The sequence below is a fragment of the Monopterus albus genome, unplaced genomic scaffold (assembly GCF_001952655.1).
Source record: "Monopterus albus unplaced genomic scaffold, M_albus_1.0 scaffold6.1, whole genome shotgun sequence".
NCBI lineage: Eukaryota > Metazoa > Chordata > Actinopteri > Synbranchiformes > Synbranchidae > Monopterus > Monopterus albus.
Window position 1 is genome coordinate 689,412 of NW_018127886.1, and position 8,554 is coordinate 697,965.

An 8,554-nucleotide genomic window follows, 5' to 3' on the forward strand; every position below is an offset into this window, starting at 1 on the left:
AGCATCATATTTATGGCTGTTTATTTGATGACGAAAGTCGGTAAAGCTTAGTAGCGTAAACAAACATTGTTAATGTTGGCAGAATTGTTGCACCTCCTATGACTTCCAAGTTTATTTATATAGCACTTTTCTAAACTGGAGTTAAAGTGCTTAGCAGTAGGGGTAATAATCATAAAGATAGTACACAAATAAAATAAACAACAATAAACAAGGTAATTATTTACAAAGACATAGCATGGGTAATGCCTGGTCATATGAGAGGAAAGGGACAAACAATGGTATGTGTGATATGCAAGACTAGGTGCAGAACCAGCACATTAAATGTCACAACTTTAAATCTGACATATCTTTTGTCGGTTTTTTGTATAATTATATTTTTGACAAAAGCTTCTCAAGTCAACATACAGGAGTTGCTCTGGTTAAATTAGCCAGCAAGTAAGAGCAAAGACAAGCTTCCACACAGACAGGAGGTGATAGTCCTGCATTTTCTGACAAGCACTCAGTACTGAAATGTAGTAGCAGCATATTCAACAAAAAAAGAGTGGGAAACAAAGAAGGGAAGAGATCCTGAGTGTGTCAGGCTTTCATAAAGGAGACAAGATTAATGTGTTAAAAAAAATCTACAGAATGGAATGCATATCAGTGAACAGAACTGTATTAAAAGTAATTATACACCAGTTAGTTCCTTTGCTGACAGACAAGAACCAGGACACAGACATTTATGATGGTGGAAGATAGTACAAGTCCCATGATAGCAGCCAAGGGAACTGCTATTGGTCACCCACTACATTTTGCCAGCAAACCCATGCTAAGAGAGGATGTTTGGCAAACAATCACACAGCTGTGTGGCAGCTACAGTACAAAAACCTCAATTAGCCAAGTAATTAGGTCGTACATCAAAACAATGGAGCACCTGAGTGAAGAGGGTCAGAGATGGGCATTGAAGAAATGAAAAAAGGAGAGTTTAATATGAACACAGGTGAAAGGAAGCTACAGCGACAGCCTGGGAAAGACAGAAGGTAGCATCTGCTTTTAAAAGGCTAAAACATAAATAAGAGAAAGGTGATAAAGAAAGGCCAGTAAATAGTATGACTGAGGTAGAAAGAGGCTGGTCAAGCCTTATAATCTAGTGTTTAAGAGTGTCTTCTTAAAAATGAGTGAGCATCACCCTGGTGACAAATCAGCACAGCTCTCCACCCTTTCGGTTTGTGAGCAAATGCAGGAACCAGGCTTATTAGTTGGTTATCTTGTGGTGCACAACAATAACCAGATGCCATTATTTTGTCTGGCAACATGTCAATACTCAAATTTTTTTATTAAAAATTGTAATTAGAAATCACTGAAAAGACAAATATGTTAAGAATGATGCATATTCAGTAACATTTCATAAAATAAAAGGGAAAATATTTTGAAGTGAACACTTGAGATAGCTCTACAGCAGGTCTGCTAAGAGAGCACCAGGATGCCAGTGTGTTACTGTGATGAATGTGCACCTAGGCAGCTATGCATGCATGATCATCCATCCAGCCACTCCTTTCCCTGCAGTGTCACGTCTGCACTGCTGGTCTCCTGCCGGCTGAAGCATCTCATATCAAACACTTTCCATGGTGTCTTCACACTGGAGGACTATGTAAGAGAAATGCACAATTCTTAAACAGTAATACTGAAAACACTATGACAACGTGGATAACTTAAAGCACCACTTTAACAAAAAAAAGTATAGAAATGAAATGAGTGAGAAGTGATGGACGGCTAAGGCATGTTCATGCCCATAATGAGCAAACAAAATCAAAATAAAACCCCAAAACACACATTGTGCCTAGCTTTACTTTTGTATTAGGGAGTAGACTTGTCAAATTTCTCTTACATCTTTACCCAGTGTGAAATGAATAAAGCAGCTGTCCAATTGCCTGAAAGAAAAGTCATAAACTGAAAGGTGGCTTCATTATGTGGAGAAATAACAGGCAGTCAGAGAAGACGTCTATGATATTTGCATTATTTTGTATAGCAGATTAAAAGTGGCTCTAAAGTGCTCATTCCCAACCCAACATGTTCAGTTGATTTGCCCAAAGCATCCCATTTTAAAATTCACAGGCACTTCAATTAAAAAAAAAAAAAAAAAAAAAACCTTGCTGTGAAGTCCTCTCCTTACTATCATTTCTTTTCCTCCTCCCTCCCATCAACTTATTTCATATGCATTCTCCTTTTATGTTTTTCACTGGTCATGCCTCAGTGCGCCTTATTAAAATGTATATTTTCAAATTATTCTTCAAAGGCGAACTGCTTGCAGAAAGAACCACAGCCATGCACCGTGGTACAGGAAATTACAGTGAGACTGAGCACAACCAGATAGCTCCTCTTTATATTGCAGAATGCCTTTTCTGTATCAATTCGGCAGTACTGTAGTGCACAGTTACAAATGTATACCTTCAGCAAAAAATTTTTTGAACATGCAGTAAAAATCATTTGGTGCAAAACAGCAAATATTTAATCCCTCCACTACTCAATCTAATCAAAAACCAATGACTAAGCCACTGTGGAGCATCACACAGTGAGAACTCCTCTCATTCACCCTTGAGCTGTTTGTTATAAACCCCACAGTCTAGTTCATCTGGTTGTTAACCAAATTTATTAGGTACAGATGCACCACTTCCACCTTAACATCTGTTTAAGATCAAAAAGTATGAGTTTCTGGTGAAATTGTCAAAAATGGATAAGTTCAATTGTTTATTACGGAAGATTTAAAGGTGGGTTTTCTACTGGACTACATTATATTCAAAGGCGTACCATCATGTGCATAACTGGGGAGAGCAAAAATATAGATAACTATAGTGAAGTCCAGTAAAACATCTCCTTTAGCCAGGACCTCAATAATAAACTTACACATTAACGATTCCACTAAAACCAAACACTGAGCTTCATAAGCAGATGTTAAAGGAAGAAGTGTTACACTGGATTGCATACAATTGTACAAGTGCACCTATTAAAGTGGCTGGTCCATCGCAACAAAGAATTTAAAGAGAAAAAAAAAACTGAAAAGGTTAAAAAGGGGTAGTGTAGTCTTGTCCTCTACCAGTCTTATTTTAAAAGAGGGTGTTGCCATTCAGGCTCCAGCCAGCAGCGTAGAAAGGTCCAAATTTACCCAGCTACCATTCTTAGTGTCCTTCACATTTCCTGTACACTCAAAATGCAAGCTTAGACAGGGGGGACCCTGCCAGTTTGGCTGGAACAAAAGGAGTCGTGTCGAGTACCCTGGAGGCAAGCCTATCTGTCTCTGCACAGGCTGTGGCCACAATGTCTGAAACCCTAGCGTGTAACACCAAGGATCCTCTCTGGAGTCGTGCACAGGGAGAAATTAAAACAGGCCTCTTCTGTTTGTGTCTCAGAGAAAGACAAATTGTAAAACTGGTCAAATAAGTCTTCAGCTTCGCTAATCTCCAAAAAAAAAACCCTTGTTCAAAGCTTCTTTATATGAATGGACACCATTTGTTCAGTTTGTCATTAAGCTTCTGTACCGTCATGCGACAAGGTAGTCATACCATTCAATTTTATTTTGCTGCAGTTTAAGTGCCTTATGCTGCGCATGGTGTTCTGCACAAAAGAAATTGACTTTTGGTATTTGTAATTGTCAAAAGGTGACAACCTTAATGTCATAATTTATAGGGTGATGCAACCACAAAATCTGACGAGCAAACACTGACATCTAGAGCATGTCATGCAAAGTTACACCTTCAGATTAAGGCACAAATTATAGCTATCCAGCTATTCAACTGAAAAAGACCTAGAATTTCAATCATGATGGGCCAAGAAACTAAAGTCAGATTTTAACATTATATCAAAGATTTTAGCATAAATTTGCAGTAAAGCCCCCTCATGCTGCCAAAACAGCTCTGACCTGTCCAGTACTGGACTCCAAGACCATTGAAGGTAGATTCTGGGATCTGACACCAACAGCAGATTGTTTGGGTCCTGTATGTTACAACGTGAAGCCTCCACAGATTGGATTAGTTTTTCCCTAGCATATCCTACTAATGTGCAACTGGACTGAGATCTGGGAACTTGAGACCGAAACAGCACTTTTACTTGTTCCACAATTTTTCAGTGTGGCAGGGCATAGCATCTTGCTGAGAGATGCCACTGTATTCGGGAATACTGTTGGCATGAAGGGGTGTATAACCCCGTTTAGGTATGTGGGACATGTCACACTGCCTCCGCCAGCTTGTCTTCTTCACAGAATACACATGAGGTAAGAGTAAACCTGATTCAGACAAGGCCACTACTTCATTCTGCCATGGTCCAGTTCTGATGTCTGCGTGCACATTGCAGGCTCCTTCAGCTGTGGCCCTGCCGACAAGTTAGCTAAACAAAACAGAATTTTTGGACTGCATCATGTCTCACACACACACACACTTAATATTTTTAGAGAGAGGGAACCCAAATGCATAACTTATGAAAGTAGAAATTGTTTTAAAAAAAAAAAGTTTGTGATGATACCATGAGGGGCAAAGCCACCCAGTAGGCTTAGGCAGATAAGCACAGCAGGTACAGTATTAGTGCTATGGAAGATTGACACAAGCAGCATCTGTTACCCAAATGCTTGTTGTACTCTTGTCAGTGAAAGGTGGAACCCTCATGGCTAACTGGACACCGCAGGGGAGTGACAGAAGTTCATACACATGAAACACCAGGTAGGTATTGACTGGCATCTTGCAAGGAGTTCCTACAATACCAGACATTTACACACTCAACAGAAGGTCACAGGTGAGTAGAATTTAAAGAGCTTGAAGTACCAAAAAATGACAGTATGACCCACAAAATGACAGACTCAACAGGCACTATAAGTAACCAGACAGCACATTACCAGGACTGGTGGTATTATAAACATCCAGGAGAATCTGCATAGCAGAATGCAGCACATCGGTTCTCAAACAAGAGAACTACACAAGAGAAAAGAGAAACTTGAGCAGGGAAAACATGCATTTTACTGCTTCTCATTTTTAGAAAGCACCCATTCAACTGCAGAATGATACAACACCACCAAGATGACCACCAGGTGAGCAAGTGGCAAAAACACAACATAGGAAATAACACCTGGAAAATAAAACCACTTCCATGCACACAATTGTGAAAAATATACTGAGCTTAGTTATGAATTAAAAGGCTTAAACATCAAACAAGACAGCACTTCCAAAACATGCACAAAAGTGAAGAAGAAGAAGACGACGACGACGACGACGACGACGACGACATACTAAAGGGAAGCTGCAACCAGAGACAGGCTGCAGTTGTAGCTAAAGCACTGCACACAGTGAGAGACTGCCTGACAGCTGACAGACTAGACAGGTTAAATAAGCAGACTAACAAGATGCAGGTGAAACCAATCATCAGCTGGTGATTGAGCTTGGTAAAGGTGGTGCTGATGAAATGGTGCAAGAAGGAAGTCTCCAAAAATAACAACAGGAATTCATGGACAGATCATGACAGCATCACCCGGTGGCTGCTACACAATTGACAAGTTTTCTTTCTCTGCTGAGAGAGAAAACTGATATCAACCCTCAGTCTGACTGACTGGTAAAACAGCAAACAACACCCAGAAACAATAACACTGTACTACTGCCTGCCATGTGCTAGCTGCTACGCCCACTTGTGGCCACTAGATGCTCGTGTAGAACACAAGCAGTGTCTTACCTGGGAGTTACAGTTGCATGATAAAGTCTGGTCCTCCACTAGTCAAATTACATTGTTGATTCTGAAGTGAAAATAAAGACATACAACCCCTGTAGAAAAAAGACCATCAACTGTTAAGCATGACAGTGGATGTATTTTTTGTTTATGTATTTTGGCATGCTCTGTTTTATCTCTGTTTGTTTTATTGTGAAGCACTTTGAGCTCCCTTCGGTGTTGTAAAGCGCTATATAAACAAATAAATTATTATTATTATTATAAGTATTAGCCCAGAAGCATGAATTCCACTAAACCACATGCTATATGTGCTATATCGCAGAACCTGAAATTATCTGCAAGGAAGAGTGGGTGAAAATCACCATATCGAGAACAGAAACATTTTTAAATTGCAAAAAAAAATAAATTTGCAAGCACTGCTATCTGCTGAATGGAGGGAAGGGGAACATATAATCCTGTACACCCACTGTTTGTGATGGTAAAAACATCCGCCCTGACACCTCAAAATAATATTTATGGATTAATATTTTAGTAGCTACGGTGTCATGTCAGCCTATCAGATCTGCAGTGTCAAATAATGAGCAGATTATTGGCAAGTGTTAGAACAGGGCACGTGTTGTGTGATGATGCATTTGAGTAGAGTGAGTCTAAATTTCTGCAAGATAAAATACTAAACTGTAGGGTTTTAGAGACAGAGGTGTATTCTGTGTGAGCACTGGGGCTGTGGTTTGATATTAAAATGTTATGTCTGTGACTGCCCATTAAGGTATTTGATTGGATAGGTTCCAGCAGGTAAACTATCCTAGTTAGGGGTACTGACATTTCAGGTTGGAAAGAGATGAGAGGAGAGAGCAGATGGTACTCAGGAGGAGAGACAGAGCTGACAAAAGACTAACCCACTAGACAGTGGGTTAAGTAACCATTAACAACATAATCCAAAATTTGGGAAATACATCATGTAGTTAAAATAGGGCTGAGTTGGATTAACCGTTAGTAATTATCAAGAGGAACACTTTGCAGAATATGCCCTTGGTACAACACAACTACTTAACATCTACAGTAAACACAGCACACTTTTCCTCTGAATATCATTTATTATTCAATCTACATCAGTTGGTCCTTAGACAAACCGCCTCCACTCATTTCATAGTTTGTATGATACATTTATGACCAAAGAACACATTTCACACAGCTACAGATTGACAGAACTGCCATATCAAATGTTAAGATATCTATTTACTGTCATGCTGAGTGGTTTTATCAGTAGCAATGACTTACTGATGCTGTTACTGCTGCTAGTGTGGCTTCTGGCATAATAATGGCATCTATAAGTCCCAGTGAGTGGACGGCATGCCATAGTATCGTCCGTCTAAGGTAGGAATTTGTACTGTAATTTACAGTTAGATGAAACTGGACCTTCCATTGTCTGGCCCAGCTTAAAACAAATAGACAGACAGTGTAATATGTAAATATTTTGTAGAAAAAGAATCATATGCATTGATGCTTTCACCAATCCTCATTGCACAATTCTCTTACTTGTACCTATGTTTGTTAGTTGTGCAGTATTTGAAGATAGACAGCTATGATTGTATAGAGATCTTAAGGTATCTACAACTTTGTATATCCTTTTGGTTATGAGGATTAGCATAGTCATCCTGTACCTAATAGTATTTCATGATTATATTGTATATAAAAAAAAGACCTCCGCAGAGTGACACTTCTGTACATTAATGTTTTTGTTTTGTACATAGCTGTAATGGTTAGCTCTCATTTTCACATTGCTTCACTGTGTCTCACACCATAATTTGTGTCAGATCCAGTGGTGTGGATGGAGGACCCATGGCGTCCCTTTGTCCAAATGCTCAGCTCTCAAAGAGTCAAGTCATCTCAAGGCCCGCATTCTTGCCATGCCATCAGACGGGCCATCTTGTGCAGCATAGTTCCTTGTATAGTCTTCGACAGTTTGTTGTTAGTGCTTTCGCAACTAACCAATGTTGTGCTAGTTTATAGAACCCCCTTCGTCTGGCTGGTCTGTAAAAGGCCATTTCACAGTTAAGTCCCAAGCAGCAATCTTATTCAGGGGTGGGGTAAGAGATGCCTGAGGCTCTGAAGGGCCAGTATTGCTGGTCCATTCACTCCAGCCAAATGCTAGACCAGTGGTTCCTGATATTTCCCTTTGCTTACATTCAAAAGCTTTTCAAGCTCCCTCTACTTTGTGCCATATTTGATTATTTTCTAAGCTGCAATCATGCAAGACTCTCTGTAATCCTTATTATTAGGAAACACCGTGCTAGCCCAGTTAGACCAGCCTTTTATGGCATGCAGCTAATACGGCTATTTCAGCAATAAATGTGGCTGTTTGAAGTACATATTTCTTGCAGCAGTATTAGACAATGTACACTATAATGAAAGCTGGAAGGACAGTGTGTGTGATGGAAGCTTGTAATATGAAACACATACATTTAATCAGGAGCATTTGATGTTAGCTGTATTAGCTACAGTTGCTAGGCTGTTGTGGTTTTAATGGCTGGCTGGGGTAAAGGCCTGTGTATGTTGTTGCCCTTCAGGGTCCCGGGACAGTCCGTGACCTTTGACATTAGGATCATGAACCAGCTCTCAGGGAGAGGCTTGAACATCCAAAGGCCTTATTCAAAATATGGATGCCAAGCTACAGGTCAATGAAGACAGAAGAAAAAGTATCCAACCACGGTCTGCATTTACTTAAAGTAGTTAAGACTTAACAAGATTTTCATATGCACACGCAAAGTTGTCATTTTGTTGAAGAAATATTTTGTGGAGGATACTTTTTCACTCTTGTGTTCACTCGCACTCCCCTCAGCCTTGCTTCTCAGCTTCCTCTCGCCCGCTCTTC